This window comes from Anas platyrhynchos, chromosome 5 (genome assembly GCF_047663525.1).
Source record: "Anas platyrhynchos isolate ZD024472 breed Pekin duck chromosome 5, IASCAAS_PekinDuck_T2T, whole genome shotgun sequence".
Classification (NCBI taxonomy): Eukaryota; Metazoa; Chordata; class Aves; order Anseriformes; family Anatidae; genus Anas; species Anas platyrhynchos.
In genome coordinates this window covers 11,874,818-11,894,812 of record NC_092591.1, presented here as the reverse complement: position 1 = coordinate 11,894,812, position 19,995 = coordinate 11,874,818, and the positions used below count along the sequence as shown (strand labels likewise).

The following is a 19,995-nucleotide window of genomic DNA, read 5'->3' as shown; positions in this document are numbered from 1 at the left end:
AACTGCTACACTCTCTACATTTCTAGATGACACTTACTCAGCAGCTACTGTTCATTTCCTTTTATATATGAACAAAGTGCAATTATTGCCAGAAAAAAAAAAAAAAAATCAATGTTGAAATTTAAGGTTGCAAGACTGTGCTAGCTGCTTTAAAACAGTCGTGATTGTACCATTACTCCAAAAAACAAACAGTCCTAAACTTAACTGTGGAGTATTCTGGGCCAATTTTAAAAAGAAATCCAAATATTAAGGTAGAAGTTATGTAGGTGTGAAAGAAGAAATATCCACCCCACATTGTGCAGATACTACACTTTAGCCGCACAGCTATGATTAATCATAATACTGTTCATCGTTCTAAATCAGACTCAGTGATTTTTATAGACATCTGTTTTCTTTCACATTTACCACATACATAGATGTAGTGTCACTATTACAGAGATTTGACTCATCCAAAAACATCACAAGTCAACCATTAAATCAGTGAGGAATATGCAGCCCATTAGAAGCCATGGAGAATATAAGATCCATTCGGCCTAGGGGAAAATTACTTAAGTTGCCAGGCCATCAAGCTCCTTGCACATTGCCTTGCTGGAGATGAGGTAGTGCTCAGCAAGCAAGCAAGCAGCCACAAAGCTCATGGAAGCTGGTGGACATGACAACTATCTTCTACTCAGCCTAAGCAAAGGAACAAAAAAATATTCCTTTTGTTTAGCAATAAATACAACAATAGAAGCTACAGGCTAAATCACGAATCAGCATGACAAGGCTGGAGGAGGAGCTGGGCCATGCAGCCTGAAGGATCTTCCCCAGAGTCAAATGCAGAAGTGGGAATTGGACTTTGCTTGTTAGAACAACCACTTCTTGTCAGAAGGAAAAAGCATGCAGGAGAGCAAGGAGACAGTCCAGAGATGGGTCCACAGAGGCTAGTGAAGACAGCAGTATGGGCCTCAAAGAAAAGCAGAGCGCTTTTTGGGCACAGTGCTGGCTGCTGGATGACTTGGAACTGAACAAAGAAACACTTGAGGGTGTTCAGAAAAATTTAAACTAATGGAATGTTATTTTAATTAAATAGCACTGTATCAAGGACATATCTGACCGTTACCACAATCTCCTCCCTGTGGCAGCAACCTGTGGGGTTCATGCAGTGGGTAAGTACTACAACTAAGGGGGAATAATCAAGAGGGTAAGACCAAAAAGGTCTTTCTTGCAAAGTCCACAACATCAGCAGGGCAGAGGTGCATCCCTCCAAATGACCTCTAGTGGGTTGGTTAAAGCACTGTCCAAGGAGCAGAGTTACACAGTTGTACCTTCTGTGACTGAAAACACAGTACAAAGAGGATATTTCAAACCCATGCAGGAGAGGGGAGTGCATGCTCAACACCCAACAGATATTGAAGCAGGCCTCGAGCATTTTAATGAAGGGAAAAAAAAAAAAAAAAAAAAGCCAAAAGATGAGTAGATGACACAGCTGTACAAGTTTCCAAACCACGATATTTAGAGACCAGCCTGCACTCAGGATTTCCCATCAGCCACCAGCACACAAACGAGTGCACCCAGCTGTTCTAATCTAGCAATCAGACTACAGCCAAGCCCTGCTGCAAGCAGGGATGTTACAGCCACCTTGGCCATCATGACAGGGTTGCACTGTGTGAGAGTCAATGATATACATGTAGCTAGTGGAACTGCTGGTCCAGTCTCCACACTGCCAGCAATTCTCTTCTGCCATAAGAGAGCGCATGGACTCCAAGGACCAGCCACCAAAGACACGGAGAATTCATGCTTGGCTACCCATGCCATCTTTCTCCTCCCCCTGAAACCTCTCCATATCATACTTTTTGACCCAAAACTGTTCTTACAGCTTAGAGCAGGAACAGACACCAAGTATAAGTCTCTGACTGGGACTGCTCGACTAAGTTAAAAACTGAATTTGAGGTGGGAAATCCACCTTCAAAATACCCTCCTCTCCAGAGACAGAATGGAGTTATTACTGGTTCTTAACTGCACTTAGCAAGAGTCAGATACCAGTGTAAATCCCACTTTGGGGCATCATATGCCCCACATCTTTCTGTGAGCCTAGCTTTTATTTTTCAATTGGTGCTTGATGCAACTGAATGACTCTCAGTGACTTCACTAGGTTTAGATCAGACATTTAACAGAAATTTCAAAATGGAGAATGAGTGACTAATGATTGTAGAATTTATCAAATAATTTTATGAGGGAATGCACATCTGCAGCCTGCTGCATACCAAAATGGACAACTGAGGTGCTTCAAAGTATCAAAGTAACTTCCAGCTCCAAACCACTATTTTATCTCTGAATTTAGCTCTCTTGACCCACATTACAGAAAGCAAGCTTAAATTCCTTTTCTTTACCTTCTCCTACTGATTTTTCTCTGAATTTCTCTAGTGCACATCCTATGCTATGATATTTCTCTCTTCCCAGTAAGTGCAGAAAGCTGGATACCTAATTTTAAGTTATCTGTGTGATGTTTTAGTACCATAAGTTTCTTTCCAAATGAGTAAGGTTAATGTACTTATATTTGTACAAAAGTATTAATTTTTAAAAATACTTATTTGACATTTAAGCTGTGTGCAATTGTTGGCAGACTACTAATATAATATAAAGACTAGATTTGCAGAACACTGGTTCCTCCTGCAAATTTCATAAGAAATATCTCATATTGAGCATATTAAAATAACTCTGAACATCTTCTAAAAGCTTAGCTCTTGTGAAGGAAGGACAAAACAGATTGGAGTAACTAAAGAGCAAAGAGAAGGCGAGTAATTTGTGCTAAGACAGTCAGGAAATCATAAGCCTAGAAAGAGCATGCAGAAAACTGGCTGTGCTCTGCCACAACTACTGAACAATACTCCACTGCACAGCTTTTTAAATAGCTTTTAACATTTAGCCATTTTAAAACATGTAATTGTGCTGTAGATACTGATTTCCTCAGATCCAAGTACTTCTCAATATTTGGTCCATCTCTATTGTACACTCTTAAGACAGCTACAAAATATTGCTAATATTTTTGAGTTAATAGTGTGTTTAGAAGGTCATGTCAGGTTATTGCTGGGAGGATTAAAAGATTTTCTTTCCTCCAGAGCCCTTTGTTATAAGAAACCAAGGAAATTTAAAACAGGATTTATTCCTTCGAACCGGGACAAACCAACAGAGTACTGTGGCAAGAGCATAAAGTAAGAACACTCTGGGCCAGGAAATTTACAAAGAAAGCTTTCTCCAAACACAACAGTTAAGCTGAAGTTTTAGAACTCTTAATGGTTCTACATTAAGGGCAGCAAAAGGCAACTAGCTTTTTGCAGTCATTCACACTTATAATTCCTCTTTCAAAAGATATTGGTACAATATCTGGTAACTTGTTGGTTGTCACTAGCACAGGTAGACATTTCTGGCACATATATGCTCCATTTTGTGGTTTTCAACCTTTACTCAAGCCTTAATGGCTGCTCCCAATGTCAACATCAGGAAGATGAGCTAGTGATGAGCATCAGCAATGACTGCAAGGTGGCAGAAACAGGAAAACAGGAAAAACAGAGAAAAACAGAAACAGGAAAAACAGAGAAAAGAGAAAAATGGAAACCCAGTAAAGTTTGGTCTCAGACGTCAAACCAAATCTTCTGACAGATATAATAAATCTTCTCAGTGGATGTTACTAAAATACAAAGGATACTCAAGCCTTAGGTTCCTGCCTGTGGGAAGTTTTAAGTCGGGTCTGCATCTTTATGTAAGTGTTGCTATTGTGTTAGTCGACTATTTATATAGAATAAAGATGAGATCAGGGTGAATGGTATGTCAAGTCAAGCAGACGTGCCCTCTGACTTAGTTTAAAATTGGAATGGAACAGCCTTATGAAGTGATTGTGGATGCCCTAAAATTCATTGCTTGTAATGCAATTTGTTTGGAATACATCAAAACCAGCAAATCCTACCCCTATGAAGGTATTAAATATCATGGTGCTTTCTGTCCTTAATCTTTCAGACTGATCCCTTGAATACACACAGTTTAGACTTTGCTTTCTGCATGCACCCAGTCATGGAAAAACATATCTACTTAGATTTTAAAGGTCATTAAGGTGACCTTAGCATTAATTTCTAAATGTTACATCAAAATGGCTTTTTGTGCAACTGAAAGCAACAGCATTGATCACGTGCTTACATTCTGCTGGAGCTGGGCCTATAAATATTCCGACTATTTCCAAATGAATGCCGAAAAAGAACTGATGCAACAGCACCAACAGAAATATTTATATGCATTTTAAAAAGATTTCACCAACAGGTGGCTTTCATCTACTACACAATATTGCTAGCTTAGCTACTGCAGCATTGTCAGCAGATGTTTTTAGGCATCATCAATAGGATTACTCTAGAATTTACTCATCATAAATCAGCATACTGCAATGTCCTTTCTGATGGGTAGTTAATATATCCTGCTTCCACCAGACCATCCATATAATAGTTCACGTGAGGATGACTGAGCTCACTTCTATTTGGAATGACAGCTTGATGCAGCATTTCAAGGCTTAGCCTAACTTGCCCTCACTTGAGGTCAGGCAGTAACCATTCCCAGAAAACATGTTTGTTAGATGTGACTGAAAACAGTTTAGCACTTGCATTAAAGTAATAATTAAACATGAACAGTGTGCCTTGATGTTGTTTAAATGAATGACACATTCCATGCCCAGAGGAGTTTTCAGCTCAGTTCTGTGACAGGCAAAACATAATAATTGATCCAAGAAGAAATTTATGAAAAGAGTACCAAGAGGTTAAGTAGGCTATCATTCTGTTTGAACCATATTTTATGGTGTTACTCATAAAATATACCTCGTCAAAGAAGGTGGAGCTCAGTCTAATCCAACACGCCTCCACTAAAACAGCTGGCAAAAAAATGTCAGATGGTCTTGTTAGCAGCTTCCTCTTGAGAGCTGTTATATAATCACAAGGGCTGTGAACAAGAAAGAGAAAAGGAAATGGAAAATAACTAAGTGTAAATTTAAAGGAAAAAAATATTTATATACTTCTACCTATGTACTTCTAACCTGGACAGAAAAAGGAAACCTGACTTTCCCCTCAGTTATATAAACCCTAATTTAAAATAGCTTTTCACAGCAGATATTTTTTTCACAGTTTATATCAGCTCGACATTTCCCAGAAACTTAGAGCAATTGATATTGTTGACATCTCTACCCAGAAGTTTCTCTTCTCACTCTAAATCATAATGCTGAGTGGAGAACCCTAAGCCAAGTGACTCTGGACACCCTCCCATCCCAACACCATGGTCCACCGCCACACACACACACGAAATCTGGGAAGAAAGTGAGCACTTAGAGAAATCTAACTTTTATCTAACATTTACTTGAGTGCCTAGGAGGAATTGTCTTCTTTTCTATAGAAGCTGGAAGCAGCTGTAAAGATGGTGCAGGAAGGGGCACATTAGGATGTCCAATTAGGAAACCAAAGTGCACTTTGCATTTTGTGGCTCTTAAAATGTGGAGGAGAAAGGAGGAGATGGAGCTGGTCACCCGTGTTCACTGACCAGGTCCCAGTGCCTCATTGTATGGGTTCAACCAAAGGGAGGTGGCTGAGGTTCAGCAGATGCAAACAGCCAGGACAGATCCCACTGAGTGCCCACTACCAGGTATACTCAGAACTAGCTTCCTCACTCTTAACAGTGCTTCCAGATGAGGTTCCTCATTAAGCACAGAGCCTAAGCATTTAATTCAGAAGTGAAGGCTGTGCTAGAAGGGCTACATTCAGCACCATAAAATATAATTATTTTGCATCTAAGCTAGATTTGAAAAGGCACATGGCCAATTGGCAGCTCTGCCTTTTACCTGGCCTGGAGCTAGGGGCCTGTGCAATGCAAAGAGAGAACATTTCTGGTGGACAAGAGGTGGATCAGCTTCAGACAGCTGATGAGGTTACTGTGCCTGAGTGCCCCCCTCACCCTCCCTGCACTGATATTTGAGCTGTTTGTAAACCAGCTGCTGAACCACTGGAGTTATTTAGCACTTCACGGGTGGGGTAAACAGCTAGAGGTGATAACCACATTAGCTGTCTCAAGCTGGCAGCAACACATAAATCAATCAGAGGCCTCAGGCACACTGAAATGGGATGCGCAGACAGCAGCAGACTAAGCAGAAGGCTGTTTAAGCTAGTCAGTGGGAAACACAGAGACAAGTGCAATATAAGATCACACATACAAAGACACTTAACTGTCTCAGCTTTGGTTCCATGCCCTTCCTCCACCAAGAGATTTTAGTCTAGCAGCAAGTCAGGCCCCCACACTACCATAAGGGGTTTCCACTGGTCTGCCAACCTCCCATACAAATACATCTTTTTTCCTTAAACAAACAAACAAACAAACTATTCCAGTATTCCAAATTCAAGATGCCTATTTGTCTCAACTGAGAAACTGAGAGAGACCTAGCTCTCCTTACTCTGTGGTAAATGTTCTAAAACACATTTTCTATAGATCATTCTTCTTCTTGCCCAAAACACATTTTCTATAGATCATTCTTCTTCTTGCCTTCTGAATACTGATAAGGAAAATAAAACAGGAGCAATCATAGAAGGGTGCCAAACACAAAATCCCCAACCCCGGCTAGTGTTTCAGCATCCTCCTGCATAAAAGATTTTTTAATCCACCAAAACAGGCAAAAGTTCTGAACCCAAATCTCCTGTCAGAAAGGTAAGAACCTTAATGAATGGTTCATTCAATATCAGAAAACGGGTCTTTTTTCTCATAAAATTTTGCATAACATGAGATATTTTCTGCACACACTTTTTGCAATAACCATAAGTGTGACAGGAAAGAAGGGGGGTGAGAACACCTTTCTATCAGTTTTAAGCGGTGGGCTACAGATCCAGGGCTTATCGCGGTCAGGACTCAGGCAGGTGACACAAACTCAAAAAACAGACCAATGGGTCCCATAGGAATTTCACTAGCAGAAACTGACCTGGAGGGAATTAGCACAGGGGGAGAGAAGGTAGGTGGAAGGAATACCAGTGACACCTAGAGACATCCTTAAGCACTAAAGAGGCATTTAAACATAACTTCTCCTATCCATCTAGCACACTAGCTCTGGTAGTTCAATTGCTTGTATGGAGAATTTTGCTAAGCTGCCAGAAAGCTGTGTATCTATAGAAACAGGTGGAGAACTTCAGCCACCACCTTTTCTGCACTGAGTGCTTAGTTTCTTGGAATAATTGCAGCAGCTGCAATGGGCAAAGAAGCAAAAGTATCATGACTGATCATACATTCTTTTCATACAGTTGTAGAGCACTTCCCCTCTTCATTATGCTCAGCACTGGCAGGTAATGTAACTTCCCTCTAGAACCGTGTGCACTGTGTATACTGGTTGAGTCCAATGTTAACCTACAGATTCATTCTAAGTAAAAACACATTAAAGAGGAGTGTACTTAAAAATAGAGCTATAATCATGTACTGTACTCAGTGTGCTTAAATAGTGCACGTAATATAGTTCAGTGCAATAACCACTCGGTACTCAGGTTTCTAACACGAAGGAAGATATAGAATGGAATTACATTTCAGCCTGGAACTAATTCTGGAGTACTGCCAGTCCCATGCGATCTATAAAAATTCCTGTGTCAAAATGATGTGTCCCGTTGTCTTGATGCCTTGATCAAGGTTTCTGAGTTTTTCGTTTCTCTGATATCTTCCATATTTACAAACTTGCACTGAACATATGTTAATCGAGCTGCATCTCAGGTATCTACTCATTTGCAATTTTTTCATAAGCAAATGCCATCCTTGTGTAGCTAGTGGTCTTCTGTATAAGTTGAAGTTCTCTGAAAGAGTAGTGAAAATGCAAACATTATTGCAAAAATTCCCCTTTTGCTTGCAACCCCTTTACCATCATCTGATACCATCTTACCAAATTACATCAATTACATGCAATTCACTGATGAATGGAATGCAATAAAGTAAAAGGAATATGTAGCCTCTTTTTAATAATCCTAAAGTTCTCAACAACCATAAAGGTCTTCAGAAATTAAATTAGCATCCCCTTGTTTTATACTTAAGCTTCTGGGTTTTCACTCATTTTTCCCATATGAACTGAACTAAAGTAATTGATTTCTGGTGTTATTCAAGAATATTTTTTTAATTTATTTTTCAGTTTCCTTCAGTTATTTGTATGGGATAATCAAAATGACAGTATGCCAGAGGGTATGGAATAATCATAGCATTCATAAGTGCCCTGTATTTTTACAAAGTCTCACAAGATCTTCTGAAAAGGCACTGAAAGAATGAGAAAAACTAATCTACACTATAACGTAGTAAACCTTCTTAAGTTTATTAAGTAACCTCTGTGCTTCTGGTGGAATATGGCTCCTACTTCCTTCAGGTGTAAGCTCTAGCCAGCAGATGGTAGGTGCTCTTGGTTAGAAAAGCAGCAAAGTGCACCTGACAAAGGAGGAATCTTAGGAGAGGATGTGCGCAATGGCATATCTGTTTTCCCCTGACTGGTGCACCAGCCAGTGGAGGATTTGATCCAGGAAGATAGGAATGCATGGTTAGAGACCTCCAGTTGTTAGAGACTGAATACAAATGAGGGATATGATTTCTGAAGCCAAATTCCTATTAAAAACAATAGAAATTTGGGTGTACAAATCCCTTAGTCTCTGTCCAGCCAAAGCAATTCCTCTCCCCCCGGCCTCTAGCTGCTACCCATTGGTTAGCACTGCTGGTACAATTTTTTAGAAGGATTTGTAGCACAAAGAGAGAGACTTATTAAAAACAGAAAAGAATGTGTTGTGCCTCTGTAGCCAGAATCATAGTTTAAAAATCTGTGGGCCGGATTTTCCTGAATGCTCAAAGATACAAAACAGTTATAAACCCATATAAACCACTTAAGCCCAAGTATATGGCTGTTTTTCATCTCCAGTGATTCACAGAAGGTATGTTTACTACTGCAACTGGCACAGCAAACTTCCAGAAGAGACAAATAAAATCATGTTTTCTTTTTTTTTAAAAAAAAAAAACACTGTTTTCCATTATTTATCGGTTCAGAGTCTATGATTCACTTTAGGATAACTTAATCTTATATGGGGCTATAAAAATGAAATATTTTCACATTATTTTATGATGATTCTCTTTTGCTATAAATAGGCACAGAACTAGCAGGCCAGCACTCTCAAAATCCCTCTTGTGTTTTCCCATTTCACTCTATAGCTAGATTGACTAAAATACAAGGAGGATAGTTACCTTCTTTTGAGCTAAAAAGGTGAAATTCTTGTCTCTGTTCAAGCTGAATTTCACCCCAGGAGGACCAGCAGCTCAGTGTATGTTTGTGACCAGATCCTGAACTATTTGTACAACCAGCTCTTCTATTAGTTTCTATTTAAGTAATGTGACTTCAGTTAGATATTTGTGCATTTGCCAGGAATGAAGGGGGGAAAATAAAGCAGTCTTTTAAAAACTTTCTCATAGTGTTTGGAGGACAAATCAGCTGATGAGTATGTTTATTGCCATTAAATAATTTGGGAAGCAAAGAGGGAATATTTCAGTATTGGGAAACCTGCTACTGAATAGATCAGACTGTAGGTAAATTGCTGTGTTCCTTTCTTTTTCTTTTTCTTTTATTTTTTTTTTCTTTATTTGTTTTGTTTTGTTTGTCTGCTTGGTTGATGACTACCAAGGCAAGATTATTTTTTTTTCTGTTAAAATTCTTTCTGAGATGAACAGAGACATCCATTGTCAACCCAGCTTCCTAGGGTGTTAGCTGCCTGCCAGCCAGGAGCACAAATCCATGAGATAACAGACATACTGCCAAGCTTCAGCTAGCAATCCAGCCATTGCCCAATGTTGTTCATGAGCACTAATAAAACAGCCAGGTGTGATTCAGACCAAACCGACCAGAAGTGACTACTGGCTCTAGGGAAGGGCTAAGTGAACCTAGGACACAAGTCAATTTCTGGCCAGCCTCACGAATGGAGGTGAAAAATAAATTACAACAGACCAGTCAGGCCATTCTCTTTAGTTCCATGTTCATGGCCCACCAATGAAAGGAGAACCAGCACATAGGATCTTGACTTTAGAAAGACTGTGACACAGCATTGCACAACCCCATTCCCCAACACTTTTCATCACAAAGCCTGTAGAAGTAGGTTCCACAGAAGATATTACTATATGATGACTGTCTGAAAACTGTACTGTTATTACTAACTCAGTGGAAAATGTATATGAAGCTTGGTTTTGCAAAAGTCTACCTAAAGCCCAGTTCTATTCCAGGCCTTCATTTATAAGTAAAATGATAGAATATTAAGGTAGACTCAAATTTGCAGGGCATCCAGCTGTGAAGAGTGGAAAAACCTTCACAGAATAGGATTCAAAGAGTTGCCAATGGCTCTGAAATCAGTAATATGAAATAGAAGGACAAGTTCTGCACCTGGGCAGAAAAATCAAATGCACAATTAGAAAGCAGGGAAAAGCAATTTAACTACAGAACTGCAAAAGGATCTTGGACATAACTATGCACAAACTGACTTAGTAGTATCACAGAATCACAGAATTTCTAGGTTGGAAGAGACCTCAAGATCATCGAGTCCAACCTCTGAGTATGATTATCTTGCAAATAGAAAGGTAGATAGCATTTCATGAGAAGTAATTATTCCATGCTTCTTGGCACTACTGATGCCTCAAATCAAAAATACAGTCCAATTTTGAACAATATGCTTCAAGGTTTATGCAGACAATCTGAAGAGCCCAAAGAAGAGAAACAATAATTAAAAAAAAAAAAAAAAAAAAAAAAAAAACAGGTTGAAATACATGATCTAGGAACAAAAGCCTTAAGATTTGGGTTTGTTTAGTCTAGAAAAGAGACTGAAGGAAGACATAAGTCTTCAAATATGCAAGATGCTTTTATAAATATGACAGTGATCAACTGTTCTTCAGGTCCAGCAAGGTTCGAAGAATTGCCTACCATGTGGCAAAAGAAGATTTGTTAGCTATTAGAACAAAATAACTAACAAAAACAGCCATCCACTGGAACAGCTCACCGAGGCTGGCCTTGGAATCCTTGCCACTGGAGTCCGTTATGGAAAGGTTAGGCAAATTGCTGTCAAAAATAGTTCTTGGCTCTGCCACAGAACAGAGAGATGGACTGGTCGCCTGAGCTCCCTCCCATGCCTACACTTTGATTTACTAGCAAATATGCAGCTTCTTGCACAAGCCTCTCTTTTTAGGGGCTTAAAAAGTCACACTGACTAATATATTGCATACAATAATCTCTATCCTGATGCCAAACATTTCAAACTCTATTTAAAACTTTACTACTGTAAAAACTGTTATGTTCTAGCATGAAAATCGAGGAAGTAGCACTCTACAATATTATGGTAAGAAGGGAGAAGCCAAGTCTTTTCAAAAGACCTTTCAAAATCTCATGTGTGACCACAGGATAAGGTCAGAAAAGACCGATGACATTTCTCTGTCAGAAGATAAGGAAACCCCTACACATATGGGGTTGTCACAGTCTAAAGCCAGTGCACAACAGTAGCTGAAGGCTACATGGAAATTGATTCAACACACTGTTACAGCAGGTACTCTCCAGCATCCATCTTGAATATATACACTTACAAGCTGACACGTTTCAGAAAATTTATCTTTCAGCTTGAAGCTACTAGGGGATACTTGTAACTAATGAACCCGGTGACCATAAAGTCACACACACACACATCTGGTGGCATACACACATCTGATGAGTACATCCAACACTTGATGAGCAAGGAATCCCTGAATACTCACAGCATCACTCCAGAAAAGTGAATACTTATTGTCTGGATCAAACTATAGTCAGGCTGTTGCACAAGGGCATAAAAAGCATTCACTGGCTGTGAGCCCCACCAAGGAGCCCATTACAGCCCTTCAGACAAAGGAATTGCTTCATATGACATATCCACTACAAATGACCCAACTCCTGCCTCAAACCTTACATGCCATTGAGCAAAAACAAGAAAAAAGAAAGAAAGACTACTTGAAAAGGAAGACTACTTGAAAGGAAGACTACTTGAAAGGAAGACCACTTGAAACTTAGTGAGAATTAGAAGATATACTAAAGACAGCAGTACTACTGGCAAGAAATTCCCTTTGAAGTAGTGCAGTGACTCCACTCAGCTGAGAGGAAACTGATGAAAGCACCAAGCCTAGCAAAGGCCTGAGCAGACACAATAGCATACTGTTAAATGCTAGGAGAAAAATCAAGTAAAGCTGAATTTTTTTAAAAATCAAGAGAAACTACTGTCTCCACAAAAGATTCACCAGAATAGCTATGCTGATCTGACAACGCATAATTCAGAAAAACACTTAAGCTTCTGAAGTCTCACAGACTTCAATGATATCCAAGCAACTGGTGAATGCCGTACTGGTCAGAAAGATTCTCCTAAGCTTTTTCTCCTCAGAAGCATTTCACAAAAATATGTGACAACAGAATACAAAAGAATATAAGCTACCTGCAAGGAAAATTCTTAAAAACAATAGCCAAGGGATTGGAAGAAGCTCAGGTTTCTTGTTAAAATGTTTAAAGAAACTTTCTGTAAAGAGTCTTTCTCTTTTACGGCATTTCTGCATACACATTCTGTTTTTCAGAGATCCTGTTCCTGCATTCCTTGCAAACCCAAAACACCCGCTGACATCATTAGGCAATGCATTGGCATTAGAAGTAGGGGACTGAGCCAACAGAGGTTGTGGGTAGCCAAAATTGTGCTGGAGACAGTTCTTCCCGGTTCGGTCTAACTAACTTCTGAGATCGCAGATGATTCACAAAATGTGAACCTCCTAGGGTCCTAGCAGACCCCACTCCCCATTACTACTGGCAGCACTTTGAGGAGCTGATCTGCCCATGCTCAGTGCAGATGGCCACACTTCTTCCCTCAACCTTCACAAGCCAGGGCCCAGAAGTCCCTTCTCCTATGCTTAGGGAAGCAGCTATTCCAGCTTCCTGGCCCAGCCCCACTCCCAAGCTCCCTGGCCCCACTCCCGGAACCAATTCATATGCAATGGGCTACACATCCTGCTGGTGGAGAAGGGCTAGGAGGGACTGTCTTGAAAAGATTTAAAATCTTATTAATGAATACAATACGAACTTCAAAGTCCTACTGGGGAGCAGTATTTGTGTAATGGCATGAAAGAAAAACAAATGTATCTTGAATTTTGACACTACTAAAGGCAGTGGAGGGAAACACCCAGGGAGCCAGGATTTCAATCAACAATTGATTTGCGTACCCATTCTTGTGGCGGATGGAAGGAATCTGCTCAAGAGAAACGTAGGAAAGGAAGCTCCAGATGGAAGGAAAAGAGATCACAAAGGCAAAGGCCAGGGGCTGAAGAAATGCAAAATCTCAAACACAAAACTCTGTTTGGAAAATTCTCTTCATACGGGGGGGACAACTGCAAAGCAAATGATAAAAGGCTTTTCTATCCTTTCTCTTTTATATTTGAGCTGGCTGTCAAAGATTAGATTGTAGAGTTGTTTTTTATGGGCAGGGTACTGCACCAGTCTTTAGGCTACTGCACACTCATATTCAGTTAAGCTGGCAGATAGAACCACAATTATTACTTTCTGTATTTTTCATGAGTTGATATTATACAGAGAACAACAGAAAACAAGACAGGACAATATTAGCATGACTAATGTATTTAAATGAGTCAGTTACATGTCTGAATTTTCTTACTAAAGAACTGCTGTTGAAATCCAAGGACCAATTCTTGATAATACTTTTCATTTTCCCAGAAAGCATATCACTGGCATAAACCTTCCATCAGTCTTCCTGTCAGCCTCTTTGGATATCGGATAAAGTTCAAAGACTGAACTCTCTAGACTATGGACATCATCCACTGGGAGAAATCCCATTTTGTAGTTTTCTTCCTATCTGACCGCTCTGTAATTCAGCATATTCTGCTACTCATTCTCTCCTCTACCTCCTTAAGAACATTAGTTTTCCTGCCTCAGTAGAGCCAGTGTACAGATATTCCAAAGAAAAGAGCCAAGAACTAAAAACACTCTCCAAATTTCTCCATTGTACTGTTTGGCACATAAGGAAAACAATTTTTGACATTATGACTGTTTTTCATTATCATGAGAAAAAAAGATCTGAAACTACATTTCCCATCAGGCACAACAACTTGATTTTGATGGTTCTGAAGACAGTACCATTAGCTATCCACTACATTACTGTGACTCATGTCATAATAACCATTATTATAAGTGAATCAAAAATAATTCAATCATCTGAAAAATAACTAAATGTAAAGTCTCCACTAAAAAAAAAAAAAAAAAAAAAAAAAAGGAGGGAGGGAAGAAAAAAATCAGAAGCATTATTGCACTTCAGCAGCCTTTTTTCTATAAATACATTTTATGCTTGATTTCTCATTTCCAGAAGAATTATTTTTGAACTTTTTTCTTCAATACAACTACATATTTATTTTAAACTGAGGAATGTGAAATAGTTCTTCAAGCCTCCTTGAAGTCTATAACAAATTGTGCAGCCAGACCAGATTGTCTCAAGCTTAGCTCCTAATTTTACATTTGGCTTTGAAAAAAATAAAAGTTTTCTTCAATCTTGTGATGAATTTCACAGAATTTCCAGGAACATGTAAGCCACATATCAAAACTTTGCAATTTAATGTCCCATTTTGGGATCTGGAAGACGCTGCAGTTAATATTCATTGCATTTATAATACTTTCTCATGCAGCGGAGTCTGTGTTCAATGGCATCAGAATGTGGGTTTAGTTTAAGAGCTCTCTTACATAAATTAAGGCAAAATGTTCATAAAGTATTTGACAGTCAGAGGAAAATGTTTTTTCAATGAAGCAATAAATGTAAAATTTCACAATCCCCTTCAACAGCAGATCATATTCACCTTTTGCATCAACTCTTGACCAAATCTGAAGCAATTCCACTGATGCTAATTGAATTAAACCACTGTAGATACAGATACAGTTGTTAAAGTCATACTCCTTTGGAAATCAGTGGCAAAATTCCCAGTGACTTCAGATCCCATATGTGTAACTCACAGGCACAGCACTGCTCTTGGTTGGCCTACTAACCTTTGTGACTTAACACATGCTGCACTTCCCGCTTGCAGTCTCTGAGGTAAGCCCTCTGTGCTGTTGAAGGTTCCTGGCCTAAGGTATCGTTTTCTTTGTTTACTGTCTGGCTGCATAGATGTCTGGCACAGATTTCAAAGTACAGTAGCTCAAAAATATGCTCAGTGCATATGTGCATAAACCCTGTAGTGGATTGCATCACACATTTGTACATCCGAAACTAAAATCACGTACCTAGTGCTCTCTGTATTACTCATGGTTTGTATAAAGCAGGTAATAAAATGCAACTGTATCAATAGCATGACTTACTAGTTTAATGTCATTGAATAAAGTGGATTTATTCCAGGCTGACATCAAGTAAATGAGTTCAGGATATTTTTCTTTATGTGTGCAAGAAAGAAACACATAAAATACTCTGAGAGATCAGTACAGTTCACCTAATCCAGTTTCTATCCATGCCAGCATTCACAGCACATACAAGAAATTCTATACTGTAGAGTTACTGAATTTTATTTCCTCCAGTTTTGCAAGGCTTGGCACAGTCATATACTTCAAACAAATTCAATAGCACAATAAAAAGTACCATCTTAGTCTCAACAAAACAAGTGTCTCAGAGCAAATCTGTTCTATATGCTTCCAGGGAGGTCATTTACTACATTTGCTGGACTGGCTTGTACTGAACTTGCTGAAGTCAGGCATCTAAATGATATTTAAATGACATAACCAAGTGATTCAGAATCAGTGAAAGTGCCCAAGTGAAGTAATGTAGTGAAGGGGAAACAGTGAGTTAAGATTCCAGCCCACCTTTCATACATCCTCTGTCTAGCTTCAATGGAACATTATAACTACTCTTGCCACTACATACTCAGTTTGTCCCCTGTTAAGGTTTTATTGTCAGTTTTGAACTCCAGGCTACCACTACTACCAGTGCCAATCACATAGAGCAAAATAGTCTAGTTACTGTTTTAACAATTGGTCTCTTGCTCTACCATGGCCACTCTGCTGCATCCAGGCCCTAGGCAGAAATTGTACATGACAGAGAGAAACACGAGGTCTGCACTGCCCAGGAAACAATTGTTATTTCTTTTCCTGCATCCACCATGAGGCAGCCCTCTCACTTTTGTCAGATGCTGGACTATATCCCTTCTAAAAGGGCTGATGCAGTCATAGCACAGTGGCGGTACTGCTAAATGGAGTCACAGTGAATCCCAAGTTATGATATACCGTGGCACCAGTGTTCCTTCTCAGGCCCTGAATTTCCGAAGGTCATGGGTGTTGGCAAATTAGATGCAGCAAGAGGCAAGTTCAGGCTAGTTTGTTCCAGGCTAACAGCACAAAATAAGAGAAACATCAAGGTCTTGAGAGGAATATACTTCTCTCCTTAAATCTGGAGAGGAGGTGCTGTTCTAATAGGAAAAATCTGATCAACAAGGCTGAAATCTGGCTTGTATCCACTCCTAGTGAAAATCAAAACCATTATGCAGTCTAAGCAGCTCAATAAATCTCAGCCAAGTCAATAACATCAATACCCTTGATCTTACAGTATTATCTCATCATAGGTTATTATATATATCATTCAAAGACAGGTAAAACTCTGGTGTAACTTTCAATAATCTCTGCTGAAAAATGACAAAAACACAGTATCTGTATGTAAATTGGTATACAAGAATGGATTTCTGCAGGTAAGAGGGTTAATCTAAAAACACTAAGTTTCCAGTATTTTTTGATCAGCTGATCCTAGAGAGGATTACTAAAGCTTGCAGTCCAATTCTGGCTCCAAAAGACAGCCAGCTTGCCCTGTTGTTTGGCAAGAAGCAGCAAAATTGTGTTAACAGTTTCTTTCAAGAATACATGTCAGTAACTGCCAAATGACAGTTGTAATGACCCTGATGCATTTCTCCCCTTAGGGCTTTTTTGTTTAGAAACCAGTTGCCACCCAAGCAGAAAAAAAAAAAAAAAAAACAAAAAAAAAACATTCTTTGCCACGAACTCTCCCATTGCCCTGACCTTTCTACACTGCCACCAGCGCTACACCTTGTGAGAGTCAAGTAAGAAGCCACATCCTGCCTAACGAAGTGATACTCCCACCTGGGATTAGATACAACAGAGCATGCATTAAGGACTTGAAGCAGAGCCTGATGAAATCCAAAGAGTCTTTCCACCGACTTCAACAGGCATTTGGTCAGGTCCTGAGAGCCTATTTTTGTGCATTCACTCATTTTTTCCCTTGTTTATTTAAAGAACCATTTCTCTGAAATCCAGGCAGAAAGACTCTAATATTTTTGGTATTGTATCTGGGCAATGGTTTAATCATAAATTAAATGAAAAAGTGCCACTGTCTGCAGCCAAAAGAAAGAGGCTGACTCTGACATACCACCTGTGCACTGCTCTGGCTCAGCATTGACCTTGGTTGACAGGAACATGTGCCTGAAAATTGTACCCAAGAGGAAACTCATCACAACATGAACAATCACAGCAGAATGATAAACACCCACACTGCACAAGAAAGCAGCCAAACCCTCACAGCAGCCAGGACTCCAACTGCATCTGGAAATAAATGTGCATGTACCAAAAGAATGTATGTGTATACATGAACGTATATGTCGGTGTTTACATATACTCTCTTGCTATACTTTGCATCTAGAGCACCATGTTTCATTTTGTAATAAAATGTGTGCATAAAAACATCTTTCTTATGACAGAGACAGCTAAGATTATCAGGTTTCCTATATGCAATCACAGGAGAAGGTTATGCCTCTTGCAATGATTTAATCCTACTGATCCACTCACATATATTTTCCCCTTAACAAGATAACAGATGCACCTAGCTTCTAGTAGCTTGGATTTCCTTTTAATAATTTATGATTACATGCTCCTACAAGATCATCAAAGCTGTGAGAAGGCCATAAAAAACACTTTCGGTAAGCAACTAGTCTAACTATATTTCCTCTTAACTGATGGAACAATGGATTTTAAATGTTACAGGGATGATTTTCTTGCACATGTGGTCTTACGCAACAAGAGTCCTGCTGGGGAAGTCTAAGGTTGGCAGTCATCTTCAAAGACAAATTAAACAGCCACAACAGTGTTTATGGGCTCAAATCTGTTCACAGGCACAGGTATTTGAACAAGATGAGTACAATGCATTCAAGCAGAAATCACTTAAACCGTGGAAGATCAGATGCGCTCATTGTCAACGCTCACAGAGCAAGCCTTTATGCAGAAGTGTTTGCAACAGAGGAATGATCTCATGTGCCAAAGAACAAAAACAGTTCTTGCTTTCTTCTGTCATCTTTCTTCTAAAGCATTGGCTATCTCTGCCACCTCTAGGCATCCATAGACCAAGATCGATGAAGTGCAAATCATTGGGGCAGCAAAAAGGAATCAAAGGTGTTCAGTTCCTCAGCATGTGAAGTATACTTGAAGCAATGCAGCAAGATTGCAAGAAATCAATTTTTTCTGTGCCTGCATGGCAAACACAGGAGATATGTGTCACCAATGGATGAAGGCAACAAGGAAAGAAGTCGCTTCCCTTGTGATATGTATGCATATGCAAGCTTTAAGGATAGGTGTACTTGCAAACTGCCTGTGCAAATGTCTGATAAAACTCTCTCAATTTTGAAGGCCAAATCTGACACCTCTTAGGTAGCTTTCACACTGCAAGCAGCAGCTCTGCTTAATATGTGTGAAACCCTTGGTGTGGCTAGGAAAAGCTGTGGATCAGCTCAAGCAGCAGATCCTGCAGGGTGCTGAGCCACTACAGTTCCTCTGCAATCACTGGCGGGGTGCATTCTTCCTGCTCTTACCCACATGTGTACATTGCAGCATTTAGTCATGTAAATAAGGAAAGAAACAGTGGTGAGGATGCATGGTTTTGTTTTTGTTTCAAAGACTGTCTGTGCCTGCAGACTTGCCAAAGCCAGATGCTGTAACTCTGCATAGTGTTACTCGGCGAGATGGGCCAGAATCTTCCAGACACTGGGTGTGGTGGGTGCGAGGCTGCTTCATTAGCTGTTTGAAGCTGTGTGGGTAGTTTCCATTGTGGTCTAGCAGCCATGCAGGACGCACCCAAAGAAGCTGGGTAAACTGCATACAGGAATTAGCCCACACTAAATTCCTCGCTTTCGCAGCTGGATTGCTACCCATACCCAAGCTAGCTAGCTGAAAGCAAGGTACATCTGATGCTGGAGGAGGTGGGAAATGGCTCCTGTGAAATAAAAGTAAGCTTAGGATGGAATGGGGAGGCAGATCTGCCCAGCTGAGTGTCCCAAAGTGGGAAAACACCAAGCTTCCAGGTTTTGAGCCGTTAACTGCAAATTCTGGAAACTCTGGCCTTAAAAGGAATGACTCCCCACTAGGGAGTACAGAAAACAAGGAAATCCCAGTAGAATTTCCCAAGGGTACAGAAAACATGGAAATCCCAGTAATTTCCATCAGTTCCAGACCTTCCGATCACCTACCAGCTGACCAAGAGCTTGAAAGCTCTGTGATGGACTTCCAGGCAGTCCATTGAGCAGGGCTACAGGAAAAAATAATAATAATAATAATAATAAAAAATCCCATATATCCCCACAACTGTGCTAAGAAATAGTCAGTTACCTATCAAATGCCATTTTTACTGAGAAGCTGCAGGAACCAGGGAACACATTTTATTTCAGAATACAAAGTTCATTGTTTCCAGAATGAAATTATCTCAAAATTTCTGGTTGGCAGGATTTTTTATTTTTTTCCCAGATTAGTTAGGACCAAAAGCCCAAAAAAATAAATTAAAGAAAACAAGATTTCCCGTGAACCAAAAATTCTGTTCTTCAGCCGGGTTAAACTGGTAAAAAGTGGAAGGGAGAAAAGGAGAGAAGAACATTGTTAACCAACATAAATCTTGTGACCTTTATATTGCCAGACTTGCTTTCATG

General features: G+C 39.7%; 1 long non-coding RNA gene across 40 annotated transcripts in view; it reads right to left on the bottom strand.

Annotated features, from left to right (window-relative positions):
* Positions 1 to 19,995, bottom strand: part of LOC110352930 (uncharacterized) — a 237,964-nt gene that overhangs the window by 203,400 nt on the left and 14,569 nt on the right. For 37 of the 40 annotated variants that reach the window (XR_011809464.1, XR_011809463.1, XR_011809480.1 and 34 more), the window contains one exon: positions 4,839 to 4,959. The exons of 2 other annotated variants lie outside the window; for them this stretch is intronic. This is a non-coding gene — a long non-coding RNA (uncharacterized lncRNA). Of the gene's footprint in view, positions 1 to 4,838; positions 4,960 to 9,243; positions 9,337 to 19,995 lie in introns of those variants that run through there. One more of the 40 variants, XR_011809467.1, reaches the window with a different exon arrangement.